The sequence below is a fragment of the Pristiophorus japonicus genome, chromosome 6 (assembly GCF_044704955.1).
Source record: "Pristiophorus japonicus isolate sPriJap1 chromosome 6, sPriJap1.hap1, whole genome shotgun sequence".
Taxonomy (NCBI): Eukaryota; Metazoa; Chordata; class Chondrichthyes; family Pristiophoridae; genus Pristiophorus; species Pristiophorus japonicus.
Window position 1 is genome coordinate 51121395 of NC_091982.1, and position 18528 is coordinate 51139922.

Consider the following 18528-nt stretch of genomic DNA (forward strand, 5'->3'; position numbering starts at 1 on the left):
CTGAACCTGAATAACTGAAAAGCCATCAGACTCCTTATGAGGTGGAATAGTATGATCTTGCATCTCGAAAAAACGTACTTTCTCCAATCCAGCAAGGTATTGCTTGTTTTTTCCCTCATTGGATCACATTCTCCATCCCCACCCCCTTTGAATAGACTGCTGTTTTTTTCCTGAAGTTTAAAGTAATTTTATGGTGGCTTGAACTCTGCATTGATAACGGCAAATCTCTGATATGGAATCTCATTGGTACCAAATTCGGTTTCTGCGGGATCTTAGAAATGGGGTGTGCAATTGAGCGGAGATCAGTCCCGATAGAACTCTGGCCCGTTTTTCAGTTGCTCAGGTTACTGGAGGGGCTAACGGAGACTCTCGCTCAAATTAGGCAGTGCTTCATACTATTTAAATGATGCGCAAGGTTGAAGGACATGGTAAAATTCAGCAGTTTTAAGGCAATTTCTAAACTTTAGTTTCTTTCACTGCTTCTACATGCTTTCATAAGCTCTTATAATTGTTTCACATTTATTTTCCTTCTGGCTTATTAGTGCCACTGATGGTAATTCCAAATTGGAAGCAGGCTAGGTTGCAACAGAGGAATTCTATGTCCATCTACCAGCATGCACATCTGCAGGCAGAGATGCATATATCCCACTTTGGCAGGTAAGTTCCTTGACTGCTATTCCCAGCAAGGACTGATAACTGATTGGCAAAGGTATAGATGAATGCCTGGCTAAATGTATTTGGTCAATGTTTTGTTGGAAATATCTGCAATTGTAGTATGTTATATTTGCAATGGCACTGCATTCGAGGGTAATCGGCCAGCAAAGCTTGATTAGCCAGACCTGCCCATGTACCACCAATCATGATTGCAGGCATTAGCACACTACCCGATAATGGCCATGGGGAATTGTCTTTGCGGTATCCAGATCAGCAGACAACCAGATGCAGAGGTCTGCTGCAAAGACATTTGCTGCTGAAATGTCCCATCTGGGTGGCACAACTGGTGACCGAACTGGTCACCTGCAGCCCCAAAGCGTGCCTCCATCACCTTGCAGGTATATTCTACTGCTGACCGATAAAGATCACACTGTGTAGTGGCAAAGGAGACCACTGTCCTCACAACCACATCATGCAGCTGCTCTGTTAGCTACAGGGTCATGTTTGCACCTTCGGTTTCCTTTCCTTTCAATCTCGGCTGACATTTCTTAGTCCCCTGGTCCTACAGCCATAGCAAAGACTAATGAGTTAGAATCATAGAATCTTGTAACACAGAAGGAGGCCATTCGGCCCATCATGCCTGTGCCAGCTCTTTGAAAGAACTATATATTGAGTCCCACTGCCCCTGCCCTTTCCCCGTAGCCCTGCAATTTTCTCCTCTTCAGGTATTTATCTAATTCCCTTTTGAAAGTTAGAATTGATTCTGCTTCCACTGGCCTTTTAGGCAGTGTGTTCCAGATCATTATAACGTGCTGCATAAAAATATTTCTCCTCATCTCCGCTCTGGCTCTTTTGCCGATTACCTTCAGTCTGTGTCACTGGTTACTGACCCTTCTTCCAGTGGAATCCTCCGCGATCTCTGCTCCTCCAATTCTGGCCTCTCGCACGTTCCCGATTTTAATCGCTCCACCATCGGCGGCCATGCATTCAGCTGCCTGGGCCCTAGGCTCTGGAATTCCCTAACTAAACCTCTCCACCTCTCCACACCTCCTCCTTTTAAGATCTTTTTAAAACCTTCCTCTTTAGCTTTTGGTGCCCTGTCCTAATAGCTTCTTAAGAACATAAGAAATAGGAGCAGGAGTAGGCCATTTGGCCCCTCGAGCTTGCTCTGCCATTCAATAAGATCATGGCTGATCTGATCTTGGCCTCAACTCCACTTTCCTGCCTGCTCCTCATATCCGTTTTAAATGGGCGACCCCTTATTCTGAAACTATGCACCCTAGTTCTGTATTCCCTCACGAGAGGAAACATTCTCTCTGCATCTACCCTGTCGAGCCCCCTCAGAATCTCTTATGTTTCAATAAGATCACCTCCTTTTTCTAATCTCCAATGAGTATAGACCCAATCTGCTCAACCTTTCTTCATAAGACAACCCTTCATCTCACATTGTGAACCTTCTCTGAACTGCCTCTAATGCAAGTGTATCCCTCCTTAAATAAGGAGACCAAAACTGCACGCAGTACTCCAGGTGTGGTCTCACCAATACCCTGTACAGTTGTAGCAGGACTCCCCTACTATTATGCTCCATCCTCCTTGCAATAAAGGCCAACATTCTAGTTCCATTTAAGTGGCTCAGTATCAGATTTTGTCTGATTTCGCTCCTGTGATGGGCCTTGGGATGTTTTGCAACCTTAAAGGCACTATATAAATGCAAGTTGTTGAAGGAAACAGTTTCTGCTCATTAACTCTTATCAAACCGCTTCATAATTTTGAATGCCTCTATTAAATTTCCCCTTAACCTTCTCCACTCTAAGGAGAAAAATGCCAGCTTCTTGTCCCCACATTACTGAAGTTACAGAATTTTTGTTAACTTGTGACATTCCTCTTCAATTTTCCCCGTCACTTTAAATTTCACTTGCACACAATCTTCCATTGCCACCCCCGGTGTGCCCCCTTGTGCCTGTCCAACTCTGCGCAGAGCACTGTAAATAATCATTGCTACAGAGAATTGAGTACATTTATGACTTTACCGTTATGGTGAGGTTTCGACCGGATCTTTACCATTTAAAACTGACTTGCACCAGTACTTGAAAAGGAGCCCCTCCCCATCAGCTTTGTTTGTGTTGCTGCCCTCAGTCACGATTTGCTGCTCAACTCTGCAGAAAGGCCGCACCGGCGGATCTTCCAGAAATGAGAAGAAATGGGTATAGGCGAAGATTGATCTTCTATGATCTGTGTTGAATGGCTCTCGGCTCGTGTACATCAGACAAATAAGCTGACCTAAGAGATTTATGCTGCTTTTATCAAGCAGGTGAAGTGAGAATTGCAGTGGGGCATGACTGCTCAACATTCCAAAAGCAGTGCGTCAACATTAAGCTCTCCAGATGGGGAAGGGGAAGCATAACTGGGTCATGCTACATTGTGATAGTTGCTGATAGAGTCGCTAATCCTCCAGGATTGCCCTGGTGTCTCCAGGAATTAACGATCCATCTCCAGGACACTGCTGCAACAACCTGGGGGAGAAAAAAAATTGTTGGGGCGTTTTATTTTTTTTAAATGTGTGTATTTTTGATTTACATTTACTAGTTATGAAAATATTGGAAAAGGATTGTTAAAAATGTCTGTTTTAAGTGAGCTGCAGGCGTTGGCAGCCCTATTGCTGATACTGTGGTTCTACACTGCTGTGTGGCAGGGATAGAACTGGTGTATAATGAGGGCAGAGCTCAGTTAGGGACAATTCAAGAGGTGCAGTAAAGCCCTTCGCAGGTTACCAGTTCGAAGAATGGTTTGTTGCACGACAGAAGTACCTTTCAAAGTGACATGGACCATCTTGTGTCAAATCACCTAAGTCCTGGATGCTCTCTGTCGCTGCTTTCTGCCCAGAGTGGTGAGAATCTGGACCTCGCTACTAGGCAAATAGCACAGATGAATTTAAGGGAACTTAGAAACACACATGAGTGAGTAAGGAATAGAAGGATATGCAGATATAGGTTTAGATGAAGAGGGGTGGGAAGAGGCTCGTGTGGAGCATAAACACCGGCATAGACCAGTTGAGCTGAATGGCCTGTTTCTGCTCCGTTCTATGGGGGGGAAAAAAAGGTTTGTAAAGTCTTCGTACTTGGTAGAACATGAGAATTCAAAAAATACTAGATGTAAATAAAGCAGAAATATGGTAGTGCAATAATTCGGCTTGTGTGGTAAGCGGTCTAGAAGATTACATGGATCAATCTAATTTCTTTCAGGAAAAAAAGTTTCCCAGAAAATCTTGGGAGTCTTCTAAAAGAAATAATTGAAGATCATGTCATTAGAGCAATAGATCGGAGTGAACAATGACTTACTCAAGGTATGTTCTGCCTGACAAATTTAATGTTTTAACAAAGTTGGTGGATTAAACAATTAAACAAGTTCTTTGGTTTGTAATGTTGTCCATCTTTTGAAAAAGTAACTCTTATACCTAATAAATGACAGAACACTGGGAGATAGTTCTTCACAATATGAAATCTGGTTGTAATGAATTGCCAGCGATGCCTTCAGCTGCCTAGGCCCTAAACTCTGGAATTCCTTCCCTAAACCCCTCCCGCCTCTCTCCTCCTTTAGGACAGGTTTAAAACCTACCTCTTTGAGCAAGCTTTTGGTTACCTGCCCTAATATCTGCTTATGTGGCTCGGTATCGATATTTGTCTGATAAAGCTCCTGTGAAGCGCCTCGGGTAGTTTTACTATGTTGCTATGTAAATACAAGTTGTTGTATGTTTTAGTAGTGTTTGCAGCAACGGGCTGATGGGTTACACCGTCAGCTCTGGAGTAAGCAAGAATAACAGGCAGTTAAAGGTGTTATATAACTGCCAATCTTTGTTGTTCTATACCACTTGCTCAGCATGCAATGTACTGTCAGCTGTATGAACACTTCTGAATTATTTTTGTAACTCCTCATTCTCAACTCTGAGATGTAAATGTTAATGGGGTTTGTGGCAGAAGAGAGAGCCCTGAACAGAGAGCGAGGGAGGTGGATGAGAAAAGGTTTCTGTGAAGAAATTGCTAAAGATGAAAAGTAACATAAAAGGACTCTAAACAAACCAGCTATAAGGGACAAGTTGTGCTAGCAAAAAAAGGAAGTGTAGTGTGTTGGAAGATGTCCAACGTACAGTTAAGATGCTGTAGAGATTATTTAAGATATTACAATGAAAGACCGCAGTAATGAATTTAAAATAAAAGCAGAAAATGCTGGAAATACTCAGCAGGTCAGGCAGCATCTGTGGAGAGAGAAACAGAGTTAACGTCGAGGTCGATGGCCTTTCGTCAGAACTGGAAGATGAACAAGAGACAAACGGAAATCCTGTCGGAGAGAAGAGCAGAACTTCTTCAAGGTGGGCATTCCTAGGAGAGAAGTGGCAGCGAACTAAACACTAATACAAAAGCAAAGTACTGCCGATGTTGGAAATCTGAAATAAAAACAGAAAATGCTGGAAATATTCAGCAGGTCAGGGAGGATCTATGGAGAGAAACAGAGTTAAAATTTCAGGTCGATGACCCTTTTGTCAGAACAGTAATGAATTTAAGTCTTCAACTAAGTGTGTCAGGATATCTGGAAAGCCACAAAAAATTAAACATCGAGGTGGGTAGGTAACGTTTTTATAAGAATGACCAGAATGATGGAAGATTAAAGGATTAAATTCTAAGTTGAAAATGAATGAGTAAGATACTGCACAGACATAGAATGGCAGCTCATGTTATGAGTTTAGATGGTAGGGTCTGTGTATATTTGGAAATATCAGTTCTTGTTCATATAATAGAAACTTTCCATGGTCCACCTGAGAGCAGACCTTGGTTTAATCTTTCATCTGAAAGACGGCACCTCCGACAGTGCTGCGCTCCCTCAGTACTGCACTGGAGTATCAGCCTGGATTATGTGCTCAAATACTTGGGCCGGAATCTTCCCAGCCCTGTGAGTGCGGGTTTGGAGGCGGGCCCGCAGTCAAAATGGCCCTGATTGACAGCGGGTTGGGATCCCGCTCTGAACCCACCTCCATGAGTTTCTGACCTGTCAGATCTGCTTTCGGATAGCCGCTCCGACAGTATGAGGTTGAGTGTAGCTTTGCAGTAACATTTTGTGATCTACTGAGATCATTGAAAGGTTTGCGCCACTGCAGCCTGGTCCTCCTGACGATATCCCTGCTTGTGACCTATGCAATGTGCAACCAGGCTGTGGTGTTGTCTTGAGGAGGCCTCTTCTGCCCGTGGGAAGGGAAGAGAACCTCCCTACGTGCTATGACTCCTTCCATAAGCATCTGGAGGGAGTCATGGGAGAGCCTGGGTGCAGCCGTGCACCTCTGTGCAATGATTGTCAGTGTTTGCAAAAACTCAATGCTGCAGGACACTGACAGCACAACTGTCATAATCATTGTGGGCATGGTCCCTTTAAGGAAACTGGCTGATGACGCATCATCAAATGACGTCATCAGGCTGGCTTCCTCTTAATTGGCCGGGAAGCTCGCAGGGCGGGCCATCATTGGAAGATTCGGGATAGAGAGCAGGTTCGAGTTGGGAACGGGCTTTCCATCGCCATTAACCCTGGCTGCATCGATCCCGCTGCGTATGGAGAAATCGCAGCCCTGGAGTGGGCCTTGAACCCACAACCAATTAGCCATGGCTGACCGAGAACTACATTTGGGTGAGTTAGACCAGTGGCTCCAGCAATTAGGCATTGGAATCGTTGGTCCGGGCTGGCTGGCTGAAGAGACCCGTTAGCGGTCCTCCACCAGTCTGCCCCGCCGCACAGCACTGCCCTCCAATCATCAAGATCCACGGCGCGGCCCTGGACAACGTGGACCATTTCCCATATCTCGGGCGCCTCTTATCAACAAAGGCAGACGTTGATGCGGAGATTCAGCATCGCCTCCAGTGCGCCAGCGCAGCCTTCGGCCGCCTGCGGAAAAGAGTGTTTGAAGACGAGGCCAAATCTACCACCAAACTCATGATCTACAGGGCTGTAGTAATACCCGCCCTTCTGTATGGGTCTGAGGCATGGACGATGTATAGAAGGCACCTCTAGTCGCTGGAGATATATCACCAACGATGTCTCCGCAAGATCCTGCAAATCTCCTGGGAGGACAGGCACACCAACATCAATGTCCTCGACCAGGCTAACATCCCCAGTATTGAAGCACTGACCACACTCGATCAGCTTCGCTGGGCAGGCCACATAGTTCGCATGTCAGATACGAGTCTCCCTAAGCAAATGCTTTATGCGGAGCTCCTTCATGGTAAACGAGCCAAAGGAGGACAGCGGAAACGTTATAAGGACACCTTCAAAGCCTCCCTGGTAAAGTGTGACATCACCACTGACATCTGGGAGACCCTGGCCGCAGACCACCCGAGGTGGAGAAAGTCCATCCGGGAGGGCGTTGAGCTCTTTAAGTCTCGACGTAAGCATGAAAAGGCCAGGCGCAGGCAGCGGAAGGAGCGCGCAGCGAACCAGCCCTACTCATCCCTTCCCCCGACGAATGTCTGTTCCACCTGTAACAGGGTCTGTGACTCTCTTATCGGACTGTTCAACCATCAAAGAACTCACTTTGGGAGTGGAAGCAAGTCCTCCTCGATTCTGAGGGACTGTCTATGATGATGAGCGGTGAACACTGACTGGGCTGTAGGCTACTGACTTACATTTTAGACTTTTAATCAACTTTTAATTAAAAGTTTAAAAGTAGATTAAAAGTTAATCAACTTGAGAAACTTTTTAAACAATTTGGGAAAATTTTTAAACTTTTAAACAACTTCGAGAATTTTTCTTTTGAAACCTCCTGAGAAACTTTAAGTAACTTTGGAAAACTTTGGAAGAAACTTTTAAAACATCCCTCGGAACTCCAGCGGACAACTGACCTTCCTAATGCCTGCCCCCAACCAAGCCTCGGGCCACCTGCCATCAAGGACGCTACTCCGCCCGAGCTTGCGGCCAACATCTCACCGTAGGCAATTGGGCTCATACAGCAGCGCCAGGCCTCCAGTCATCTTGGACCCCTTTGCCACTGGACCAAGTCTTAGCTCTGTCAAGCCCATGTGGTTGCCGGTGTGCAGCGGCCAATCCATGTTTAAAAGAACTCACACACAGGCATCTTGCACTTCATTAACATGACGTTCGGGGCCTGGAACGTCAGGACCCTCTTGGACAACTCCAACAGCGACAGGCCGGAACGCCGCACAGCCATAGTCTCCCTGGAACTTAGATGCTTTGACATTGACATCGCCGCCCTAAGCAAGTCCCGGCGGGCAGGGAATGGCCAGCTCAAGGAACAAGGTGGAGGCTACACCTTTTTCTGGAAAGGAAATCCGAGGAAGAACGCCGCCTTCACGGAGTCGGCTTCGCCATCATAAATGAGCTGGTCGACCGCCTCAAATACTCCCCCTGCGGGATTAACGAATGCCTCATGACTCTCCGACTCACCCTATCCCGGAATCAATGCGCCACAGTCATCAGTGCGTACGCCCCAACACTCGATGCAATGGATGAGATCAAAGAGGGTTTTTATTCCAACCTCGAAACATCCCTGTCCCGCGTCCCCGCGGGCAACAAATTGATCATCCTAGGTGACTTCAATGCCAGGGTCAGCAAAGACACACTCCTCTGGGGAGGCGTGATTGGCAGAGAGGGGGTAGGGAAAGCCAACTCCAGCAGTACACTACTCCTGACAAAATATCTAGAACATGAACTCCTCATCACCACCAGAGAGACAAATACAAGACATCGTGACAACGTGGCAACACCCCCGCTCCAAACACTGGCACCTGCTCGACTATGTCATCGTCCGAGCCGGGGATCGCAAAGATGTGCGCATCACCCGCGCCATGACAGTAGCTGATGGACCACTGCCCAATCAGATCCATCATCGACATTAACATAACCCAAAGCAGAGGAGACAGCAGAAGCAGTGCTGCAAAAAAGTCAATGCCGGGGTACTTAAAGACCCAGCTAAGAGAACCCTATTCAGCCAGCGCCTTACAGCTAAACTGGCGTGCCTTGATGACCCTGAGATGCTGAATGCCCACCGCGCTTGGTCTGCCCTCCAGGTCTCCATAACCAATGCCTGTGAAGAGACACTTGGTCACTCAACCAGAAAACACCAGGACTGGTTTGATGAACATGATCAGGAGATCCAAGAACTAATAGGTCGCAAACACAGAGCATTTCTGAGCAGCAAAGCAACATTACAGACGGCTCAAGGCTGAGGTCCAACAAAAAACCCGGGACCTAAAGAACAGGTGGTGGATGGAGAAAGCATAGGAGATACAACAACTGGCCAACAACCACAATATGCGAGGATTCTTCATCGCAGTCAAGGCCACTTACGGTCCAAACTCCCAAGGCCCCACCCCACTGCTGACCAAGAATGGGGAAACGCTCATCAAAGACACTGAGGCTGTCGGGACCTGCTGGAAGGAGCACTTCGAAGATCTCCTCAATCGAGACTCTGCCTTTGACTCGAGTGTTCTCGACTCCATCCTGCAGCATGCGACCCGCCACCACCTCAGTGAAACCCCAACGTTGCACGAGGTTGGAAAAGCCATAAAACAGCTCAAGAACAACACGGCTACGGGAGTGGATGGAATCCCTGCTGAGGCGCTAAAGTATGGCGGAGAGGCGCTGTTGGCGTGGATACATGACCTCATCTCTCTCATCTGGAGGGAGGAGAGCATGTCTGGAGATCTCAGAGATGCAGTGATCGTGACCATCTTTAAAAAAGGGGACAAGTCCGACTGCAGCAACTACAGGGGAATCTCCCTGCTATCAGCCACTGGGAAAGTTGTCACTAAAGTTCTCCTCAACCGTCTTCTCCCTGTGGCCGAGGAGCTCCTCCCGGAGTCACAGTGCGGATTTCGTCCCCTACGGGGCACAACGGACATGATCTTTGCAGCGCGACAGCTGCAGGAAAAATGCAGGGAACAGTGCCAGCCCTTACACATGGCCTTCTTCAACCTTACAAAGGCATTTGATGCTGTCAACCGTGAGGGTCTATGGCGTGTCCTCCTCCGTTTCGGATGCCCGAAAAAGTTTGTCAACATCCTTCGCCTGCTCCACGACGACATGCAGGCCGTGATCCTTGCCAACGGATCCATTACAGACCCAAATCCATGTCCGGACCGGGGTCAAACAGGGCTGCGTCATCGCTCCAACCCTCTTCTCAATCTTCCTCGCTGCCATGCTCCACCTCACAATCAACAAGCTCCCCGCTGGAGTGGAACTAAACTACAGAACCAGTGCGAAGCTGTTTAACCTACGCCGCCTCCAGGCCAGGTCCAAGATCACCCCAACCTCTGTCGTTGAGCTGCAGTACGCGGACGATGCCTGCGTCTGCGCACATTCTGAGGCTGAATTCCAGGATATAGTCAATGTATTTACTGAGGCTTATGAAAGAATGGGCCTTATGCTAAACATCCGTAAGACAAAGGTCCTCCACCAGCCTGTCCTCGCTGCACAGCACTGCCCCCGCCCCCCCGCCCCCCAGTCATCAAGATCTACAGCGCGGCCCTTGACAACGTGGACTATTTCCCATATCTCGGGAGCCTCTTGTCAACAAAAGCAGACATTGATGCGGAGATTCAACACCGCAACCAGTGCGCCAGTGCAGCCTTCGGCCGCCTGAGGAAGAGAGTGTTCGAAGACCAGGCCCTCAAATCTACCACCAAGCTCATGGTCTACAGGATTGTAGTAATACCCGCCGTATATGGCTGAGGCATGGACGATGTACAAAAGACACCTCAAGTCGCTGGAGATATATCACCAACAATGTCTCCGCAAGATCCTACAAATCCCCTGGGAGGATAGGCACACCAACATCAACGTCCTCATCCAGGTTAACATCCCCAGCCTTGAAACACTGACTACACTTGATCAGCTCCGCTGGGCAGGCCATATAGTTCGTAAGCCAGACACGAGATTCCCAAAGCAAGTGTTCTATGTGGAGCTCATTCACGGCAAACGAGCCAAAGGTGGGCAGCAAAAACGTTACAAGGACACCCTCAAAGCCTCCCTGATAAAGTGCGACATCTGGGAGTCCCTGACTAAAGTCCGCTCTAAGTGGAGAAAATGCATCCGGGAGGGCGTTGAGCACTTCGAGTCTCAACACCGAGAGCGTGCGGAAATCAAGCGCAGGCAGCAGAACGAGCGTGCGGCAAACCAGTCTCACCCATCCCTTCCCTCAACGACTATCTGTCCCACCTGTGACAGAGTCTGTGGCTCTCGTATTGGACTGTTCAGCCACCAAAGAACTCAATTCAGGAGTGGAAGCAAGTCTTCCTTGATTCCGAGGGACCTATGATGATGCTGATAATGATTAGAATCCCACATTAAAGAGTTCATACCTGACATCTTCCTGTCAATCAAGTTTCCTGGTCTAAATTGGATGAGTTTCATGAGCCTTGAGAGCCACTAGATGGAGCAGCAGGCAGTCCAAAGATTATGGAGCCGATGTTACCCTGTCAAAACCACTGTATGGACAACTGTTTTTGTGACCAAACCTATGTTTTGTTACATCCATGAATGTGTTTCTGGATTAATTATAGAAAATCCAAATGAAACTGTATTTTATTTGACATTCAGAATCTGTTTCTGGAATAGTTATATGTGACGGATGTTTAATAATTGGCCACATAACTATCAGGGAAATTAAAGTCTGTTGCTAGCATCGACCTCACCTTGTAGATTTTTTAAATATAAAGACTCCCAAGCTACGTGCTGACACTAACATTTCCCATTCTGTCGGAGCAAGCGGCTGTCCTAGTGATGCATTGGTATTTGGCACCTTAACTACGACATAAGAGCAATAGATAAAGGGGAAGAGATTCGGTCGCGCCTCTGTTACGGTGTTATTCCAGGCGGAGCGCTATTTTTTTTGCGCCTTGAAAATGTTTACACCTCCCGCCCAGAAATTTATCAGAATCGGTCGAAGAGCTGACGGGCGATAAATCAGCCGTTGCACACCGGAGCTGGGGGGAACGATAACGAAAGTTTGGTCGGTACATTTTGCAGGCCCATTGTGCATGCAGCAATGTGATAATGACCAGATAAAGGGCTCAATTTTCCCCAGTGATTTGCGCCGTTTTTTTGGAGCAGGCTGCTCTTTTTGGCCTAAGTTGAAAAAACAGTTTCCCCAATCAATTTACACCAGTGTTAGTTTTTTTTTTCATCCAAAGGGGGCGTAACCAGCCACCTATGCCACTTCTGGCCATTTAGGGAAGTTTGGCCATTTGAGAGTTACTCCAGTTCTGATTAGGCCAACGTATGTGGCCTCTCCAGAAAAACCTTCCCTGGAGTTAAGGAAAGCGGCAAGAGAGAGCGCACGAGCGACCAGAGAATGGGACCGAACCGGCAAACCTTTCGGGCAGGGTTGGAGATAAGTTGCTGCTATGTATTTTTCAATTCTTTTAATGTATTGGGAGCTGGCTGTATGCTTCACTTTGCAGCCTCACCTCGCATTGTGTCCCTGGTTACCATGGCAGCCCGAACTTTTTGGCGCAGATCAAGGCTCCACCCCCAAAACTGAAAGTCGGGTTAGGCCACGCCGAAATGAAGAAATCCAACGGGGAAACTTAGAATATTTTTTTTTGGCGTACTTGGGCCCCAGAAAATCGGGCGGAACTCTTCAACTACGCCAAAAAAATGCTTTGGGAAAAATTGAGCCCAAACTGTTTTTGTTGCGTTGATTGAGGGATAAATATTGGCCCAGGACACTGGGGTAACTCCCCTGCTCATCTCCAATCTTGGGATCTTTTAGGTGTCAGCTGTGGCTCAGTGGCTAGCACACTCACCTCTGAGTCAGAAGGTTGTGGGTTCATGTCCCACTCAATGCACTTGAGTACATAAATCTAGGCTGACACTGCAGTGCTGAGGGAATGCTGCACTGTCAGAGATACCGTCTTTCGGATGAAACATTAAATCGAAGCCCCGCCTGCTCTCTTGGGTGGATGTAAAAAATCCCATGGCACTATTTCGAAGAAGAGCAGGAGAGTTCTCCCCGTGTCCTGGCAAATATTTATCCCTCAATCAACAAAACAAAAACCATTTATCTGGTCATTATCACATTGCTGTTTGTGGGAGCTTGCTGTGCGTAAATAGGCTGCTGCGTTTCCCACATTACAACAGTGACTACACTCCAAAAGTACTTCATTGGCTGAAAAGCGCTTTGAGACGTCCGGTGGTTGTGAAAGGTGCTATATAAATGTAAGTCTTCCTTCCTTCCTTTCTTTATGTCCATTTTAGAGAGCAGGTGGGGACTCGGGTCTAATATCTCATCTGAAAGATGCACCTCCGACAATGCAGCACTCCCTCAGCACTGCACTGGAGTGTCGGCCTAGATTTTTATGCTCCAGTCTCGAGTAGGGCATGACCCCATAACCTTCTGACTCAGATGTGAGAGTGCTACCCACTGAGCCAGGGCATGATCACAGGAAGCTGTAGAATTTATTTGAAGTTCAAAAAAAACAACTATTTGACAATCTTGCTGTATTTAACCTTCTGTCCAACATTCAGTGATTTAGGTCACTGCAGCATGAAAAGTGTTGGTCCCATTTAGTACAGCCTACTTATGTGAAGCTGGATTTTCAGCAATGAGATCAATGGATGCAAGGTACTGAGCCGGGATGAACATTGACCATAACCTGTGTGTGTGTTTGTCGAAGTTACCTCCACGCCACAACAGAGTTGTTGCTCAGCACCAGCAACAAGTTTCACATGAAGTAAAACTAAGCTAATAATAAATATATGTTTAATTGTATCACTAATTTTTATACAGAATAAATACTTGTGTTGTGTTACGGGGGTCTATGAAATTTTTATAACTGGGAGGGGGGTGGGCCAGAACTAAAAAGGTTGAGAAGCACTAATTTAGGAGATTTTCTGACGGAGATGAAGCTGGTTTAATCACTGATCAAAGCCACTAAAATGCATTATTTATTCCTGTCAGCAATCAATTCTTACCTTGTTACAAGAAGAATTGCAGGCAATTATGTTGCTTAAATTAAATTAGATTCAATGGGGATTCTACCAAGATATTTTATGAACTGCACTATGATTTTCTGATCATGTATTTACGTTAATTGACTAAAGGCTAATGATTGTATTAAAAACACATTTACATCTGTATAAACATGTTACAAAGCTGTCAAAAGTAAACAGAAAATGGATGGATAAAAGCTTTGTGTTCAACTCTGAAATTACCTGTGGTAAAGTCCTGTATGCACATCCTTCTGATTCATCTCCCTCTGTTTTAGCTGGGGTTTATGAGTCCTGTATATCATTTGTGTATGGATATTTGTGGCAGTATAATGGTGCAATCTGGTATTGGGGAGCATCACTTGTGAAAATGTTAGCACTGTGGGAACCGAACATTCTGTGAGTGTGAAAGGACTGTGGAGGAGAACAAACAATGTGTTAAGACTGTAAGACTATAAGAATTAGGAGCAGAAGGCCATTCGGCTCCTCCAGCCTGCTCCGTCATTCAGTAACATCATGGCTGATCTTCTACCGCAATTCCACCTTCCCCCACTATTCCCATATCCCTGGTTTCCCTTAGTACCCCAAAAATCTATCGATCTCTGTCTTGAATATACTGAAAAACTGAGCTCCCTGGGGAGGAAAGCAAGCTTTTACCAGGTAAGAGTTTATTAAAAAAAAATGTTATCACTCATATATTTAAAAACTCTGTCCATTAAGGTAAGTTTATTTGTAACCCTGTTAAAACATATTTTTTAAAAATAATAATTTTTATATAAAATATTTAATTAAATTGCATTTTAATTAATGTAATGTTTTTTAGATTTATTTTCAGTGTTTGTGTTTAGGGGGTATCCCCATTCATACTTAGCGCAGTTTCGTATGTACGGAATTACTATAAGTATGAATGGGGATCCCTGTGCTCTGATAGGTTGGGCAGGCCCACATGATCCCAGAGATCCGTATAAACCGCTTAAGTCCCTGGGATATGCGGACCCCTGGGCTGGCCTGCGCGCAGAACCCCAGGACCGCAAGTCGCCGAACCTCCCGGGGCCACCAGGTACTTTCATAGAAATGTTTGTGGGAAGCCTCCGACCGCAACTTCTGGGCCGTTGCAAAGGGGATGGAGTATAAAAGCAGGGAAGTCTTGATACAGTTGTACAGGGTATTGGTGTGGCCACACCTGGAACACTACGTGCAGTTTTGGTTTCCATATTTACGAAAGGATATACTTGCTTTTGAGGCAGTTCAGAGAAGGTTCACTAGGTTGACTCTGGGTATGAGGGGGTTGACTTATGAGGAAAGGTTGAGTAGGTTGGGCCTATACTCATTGGAATTCAGAAGAATGAGAGGCGATCTTATTGAAACGTATAAGATTATGAGGGGGCTTGACAAGGTGGATGCAGAGAGGATGTTTCCACTGATGGGGGAAGACTAAAACTAGAAGGCATGATCTTAGAATAAGGGGCCACCATTTAAAACTAAGATGAGGAGAAATTTCTTCTCTCAGAGGATTGTGGATCTGTGGAATTCGCTGCCTCAGAGAGCTGTGGAAGCTGGGACATCGAATAAATTTAAAAGACAGAAATAGACAGTTTCTTAAACGATAAGGGGATAAGAGGTTATGGAGGGCAGGCAGGGAAGTGGACCCGAGTCCATGATCGGATCAGCCATGGTCGTATTAAATGGCGGAGCAGGCTCGAGGGGCCGTATGGCCTACTCCTCCTATTTCTTATGTTCTTGCGTTAATATTTCAAAATTATGGGCTTTTATTACTCAATGGCATTTTCCTATGAATTTAATGTGCTATAATGTTGGAAACATGGTAGCTAAGTTGTGCACAGCAAGCTCCCAGAAACAGCAATGAAATAAATGACCCAGTCATCTGTTTTAGATGTGGATGGGGGAGATAAATGTTGGCCAGGACACAAGGAGAACTCTCCTGCTTTTCTTCGAATAGTGCCGTGGGATATTTTGCGTCCACCCGAGAGGGCAGACGGGGCCTCAGTTTAATGTCTCTTCTGAAAGACGACACTGCACTGGTGTGTCAGCCTGGATTATAAGTACATGAGAACATAATTTAATAAGAACATAATCTTATATTCTTTATGTGCTCAAGTCTCTGGAGTGGGACTTCAACCCACAACCTTCTGACTCAGAGGCGAGAGTGCTACCCACTGAAGCATGGCTGACACACACATATCACATCATGTTATTTTTTCATATACCCTGTTTTTGTGTGATCAGTGTCAGTTTGGATGACAGTAATTCAAAATTTAATTTGATCTTTTTTAGGCTCCATTTGCACTTTTGGTATCCTCGATGTTGAGCAGTTTCATTTCACAGCAGCACGAAAGTAAATTCTGAGTCAGCTCTTGCCCTGACTCCAGAGCGACGCGGCTTTCGATTACCCCTTCAAAGGAGCCTCTTGAGGTGGGCGTCACTGGCAATATTTATTGCCCATCCCTAGTCGCTCTGGAAGGTGGTGGTGAGCCACCTTGAACCGTTGCAGTCCCGTGTGGTGAAGGTTCTCCCACAATGCCGTTGGGGAGGGAGTTCCAGGATTTACACCCAGCGACGATGAAGGAATGGCGATGTATGTCCGAGTCAGGATGGCGTGCGACTTGGAGGGGAACTTGGAACCTCTTCAGATTCATACTGCAACTTTAGCATCAATTCTATTATATAGAGTTCCGAACCAAACACAACACTTTTTGCCAAAATGGAAATACTTTTGGAAACACTAAATTGTACAACTTAGTGCTCCCGGTGTGGAGTCCCATTTGACTGGAGGGCAGATCAGACATAGAAACATAGAAATTTACAGCGCAGAAGGAAGCCATTTTGGCCCATTGTGTCTGCGCCGGCCGACAAAGAACCTCATGGCCCTCGGTCAGCAGCCCTGAAGGTTACATATAAACCTATGAACAATGGCGGACAGGTAAAGAGCATCCGGCCCAACCAGTCCGCCTCATACAACTGCAATGCCCCATGTATCGCAACATTTTACACTACACCGCAACTGGAGCCATGCAATCTCCTGGGAGATGCAAAAAACAGATTAAAAACCCAGGCCAATTGGAGAAAGAAATCTGGGAAAATTCCTCTCCGACCCATCCAGGTGATTGAAACTAGTCCAGGAGATCACTCTGGCCGTAATAGATTCCATGAAGTACTTACCATCGTATCTGCGCCAGCCAGCAAGAGGTTATCCAGTCTAATCCCACTTACCAGCTCTAGGTCCGTAACCCTGTAGGTCACGGCACTGCAAGTGCCCATCCAAGCACCTTTTAAATGTGGTGAGGGTTTCTGCCTCTACCACCCTTCCAGGCAGTGAGTTCCAGACCCCCCACAACTCTCTGCATGAAGAAGCTTCCCCTCAAATCCCCTCTAAACCTTCCACCAGCCACCTTAAACCTATGCCCCCTCATAATTGACCCCTCCACCAAGGGAAATAGGCCCTTGCTGGCCACTATATCCAGGCCTCTCAAAATGTGATACACCTCCAATGAGCTCTTCCCTCAGCCTCCTCTGTTTCAAGGAGAACAAACTCAGCCTATCCAATCTGTCCTCATAGCTAAGATTCTCCATTTCAGGCAGCATCCTCATAAATCTCCTCTGCACCCTCTCCAGCGCAATCATGTCCTTCCTATAATACGGCGACCAGAACTGCATGCAGTATTCAAACTAACCAGTGTATTATACAGTTTAAGCATAACCTCCCTGCTCTTGTATTCTATGCCTTGGCCAATAAAGGCAAGCATTCCGTATACCTTCTTAACTACCTTATCCACCTGGCCTGCTGCTTTCAGGGATCTGTGGACAAGCACACCAAGGTCCCTTTGTTCATCTAGACTTCTAAGTGGCATACCGTTTAATGTGTATACCTTTTCCTTATTTGCCTTCCCCAAGTGCATTACCTCACACTTCTCCGAATTAAATTCTATTTGCCACTGTTCTGCCAACTTGACTAGTAGATTGATAACCTCCTGCAGTCCATGACTTTCCTCTTCATTATCAACCACACAGCCAATTTTAGTGTCATATGCAAACTTCTATATTCAAATCTAGATCATTGATATATACCACAAAATTACACGGAGGCCAGTGCAACCCTCTCTATTTTCTGCCTATTCATTTATCCACACCTGATTGTCTTGTATGCCCTCCTGTTGAACAAGGTTCCATACCAGGAGTGCTATTTAGTCAAGTTTATTCCATAAGAATTCAATGCTCAAATTTTGTTGGGTTAGATAAAACCAAACCTTGTTATACAATTCTGTGATTCTAGAGTCATAAAAATTTACAGCACGGAAGGAGGCCATTTCGGCCCATCGTGTCCATGCCGGCCGACCAAGAGCTATCCAGCCTAATCCCACTTTCCGTAGCCCTTAATTGTTGGTGACCCTGAATTTAATTTAGTGTTGATGTGAAATGAACAATTGATTCTAATTGATAACATTTGTTACTCTCTGTTCAGTAATAAATAGATCTCTGGAAAGTTTCGAAAAATTTTCCAAAATATGTTCGATAAATGTTCAGACTTTATTTTCCACCAAAAACGGGTTAAATTACAGAATATATGATATGCGAACCCACAGCACTTGTGATTAAATAGGTACCCCATTTCCCAGACTCAATAGATGTTTTTAGTGGGTAGAGCGAGGCTTGAAACATGCACTCTGAACTAGAGAGCATTCTGTTTCCGTGACAACTCTCTTGCAAGCATTCACCATCAGATTCGAGCGGTGAGGCAAAAAAATTAGTATTTTATTTTTTGCAGAATTGTCTTTTTTTCTCCTATTCATGCGCTCTTCAGATTTTAGTGGGCAATTTATAAAATATTGTTCAATGAAAATTGGCTAACGGTAGTTGGAGATTTTCGGTTAT